We start from the raw sequence: 2,641 nt of genomic DNA on the forward strand, positions 1-2,641 counted from the left end.
AAATTTGACCACACATCCGAAAGGCCTTGCTTAATACTACAAAATGGCGTTGGTCCCACGTCTCTATCATTATTAGAAATTATTGCCAAAAATGTTTTGACCTTTTTGTTTCTATGACCTTGGCCTTTGACCTGAGATTCACCAAAGTAAAATCACCTCTTCCTTGGATAATATCAAAGCCTCCCACAAAATTTCACTCAATTCCATCAAGTACTTTTTGAGTCATGTTGGTAACAAACAATCTTACAAAGAAAAAAAACAAAAACAAAGAAATAAATCATTTGACAAATTTGACAGCACACATCCGAAAGGCCTTGCTTAATACTACAAAATTTCGTTGGTCCCACGTCTCTATCATTATTAGAAAGAAAATTATGGCCAAAAATGTGTTTTGACCTTTTCGTGTGACCTTGACCTTTGACCCGATCTTTACAAAAATCAAATCATCTCTTCCTTGGACAATATCAAAGCCTACCGCAAAATTTCATTGAAATCCGTCAAGTATTTTTGAGTACGAAATTGTGGGGTATGACCTTTTCGCGTCCACGACCTTGACCTTTGACCCGATCTTCATCATAATCTAATCATTTGTTCAGAAGGCCTTGTCCAGTCTATATGCAGAATTTCGTAAGAATCGGCCCACGCGTTTTTGAGTATTTTTTTTCACAGACAGACAAACATACAAACAAACAAACCAACACGGGTGCAAACATAACCCCTCCAACTTCGTTGGCGGAGGTAATTTGGTTTACTTAGCCTTTTAAAAGGAACTTAACAATACCTAACAAGGTACTACCGGTATATGCTTTTACAATTATCTTTCCGTGTTTCATAGCTCGAAGAACACGATAAAAATTGATGGGAAAAATCGTCAGGCATTAGGCCTACTTGATAATTATCTTTAGTAAAAATAAACTAAGTAAATAGAACACAAAACCGAAACCGGAACTTCCTATCGATAGCACCATAGTGAGGATAGAGCAATTTTCTCTTTTCTCTGTACAGTAACATGCTGCACAGCTGCTAAGTGGCAGGTCGGCTTGGAGAAGCTCACAATAATGCTTGAGGTACTCCATTTTATAAAAGAAGTAATGAAAATATCAAACAGAGAAACTTACGTCTAAATGTTGCTATTTTGGCCGCCTAGGACGGTCTTGGATTCCCTCTACTACACACGAATACCGGAGTGTCATGTCAACAAAGACTTAAGCATTTAAGTAGGAATAAAATTATACTTTATAAATAATAATATTCTGATTCTCTCTTCTAGGTCTCACAGATACTATAGTAATTATTATGTACTAAACATAACTCAATAAAAAAGGAGAAATTATCCTGAATATCTGTATAAACTATCTTCATAAAATAACGAAGTCATGAAAGAAAACCACAGCCCAAACGTAATTGAACCAGTAACTATTTTATTTTTAATCACCGGTCCAATTAAGTTGTATGTAGGCCTATTGTTATTTTTATTACATTATATAATGAAAACCTAAATATATTGTTAATGTAACCGTGGGGGAATACCTGAGGGAAGGTTTGTTATGGGGGATTGGGAAGGGGCCCCCCTGGAGGGCCCTCAATCATTCATTCCCCTTAGGTGACCTTTTGTATCAGATTTTCTGTTGACAAACTGTAGGAACTGGGGGCCCCCCAAATACTGGGGGCCCCTGGCTGTAGCCCAGTCAGCCCCCCCCCCCCTTAATCCGCCACTGGTTCTGTCTGTTTTCGGGTCGCGATCGATTTTGTTCTTTGTTTTGGGTAGTTGTAGCTGATACTGTGTCTGTCATTCTAATTCTAGTAGAATTTGACTGTGTTTCAGTCACCCCTGCTTTGCTACAATTCATCTCTACCTCGTTCATAAATCTATCAAGTACATTCCTGGGGTGTAAGGAATCGTCTTAGCTATCTTCAGGACCCTATCAGGTAAATTTCACAAGGCAGCTACATAACCAATGATGTCAACGACAAGCACTGGTGGCAACTTTCCATCATCTGTTATCCAGTTTGAGTTTTCTAATAATGTTCTTTTAATCGTGGAAACATCTGCTGTTATTTCACTTAATGCAGGATTTGGTGTGTGTTGTCTTACAAGATACACAATCTTATGTAATTCTGGGATTATACCTGGCAAAAAGTTTATACCTCCAGAGAATTTCTTCAGGAATTCTGCTTTAAGCCAACGGCCATGCCACGTTGAGTACACCGCTTCTCGTCCGATCAGCGAAGTTAAGCAACGTTGGGTCTGGTTAGTACTTGGATGGGTGACCGCCTGGAAACACCAGATGCTGTTGGCATAACGCTCTCCCTACGTGTCAAGTGGGGTTGGTGGAGGATTAGTGCCCCTCCCTGTAAAACAATTAACTCTAAGCCCTTGACCACCCCGTTTGGGATACATGGCGTCTGGCAATGAATGAATGAAAATGAATTCTGCTTTAAACTCATCATATGTCTTAGCTCGAAGAAGCTTGTCTGACCTGAGCAAATCACCTGCCGGACATCTTTCTTGATAAATCCAGGAGGAAAATATTGCTATTTTCTCCTGTTTATCTGTTACATGTCTCTTAACATATAATTGTTCATATTGGTTGATGAGAGACATTAGATCAATGCAGTCTTTATCTTTTCCTGAGAATTT

At 38.9% G+C, this 2,641-nt stretch overlaps 1 non-coding gene across 1 annotated transcript; it reads left to right on the forward strand.

The window, feature by feature from the left end:
- Positions 1 to 2,181: 2,181 nt before the first annotated feature.
- On the forward strand, positions 2,182 to 2,300 carry LOC145409129 (5S ribosomal RNA). The gene has a single exon (XR_013899053.1). It is a non-coding gene; the product is annotated as a 5S ribosomal RNA (ribosomal RNA).
- The last annotated feature ends 341 nt before the right edge of the window (positions 2,301 to 2,641 follow it).

This window comes from Coenobita brevimanus, chromosome 79 (assembly GCF_032717465.1).
Source record: "Coenobita brevimanus isolate Jiangsu-jjx chromosome 79, ASM3271746v2, whole genome shotgun sequence".
Lineage (NCBI taxonomy): Eukaryota > Metazoa > Arthropoda > Malacostraca > Decapoda > Coenobitidae > Coenobita > Coenobita brevimanus.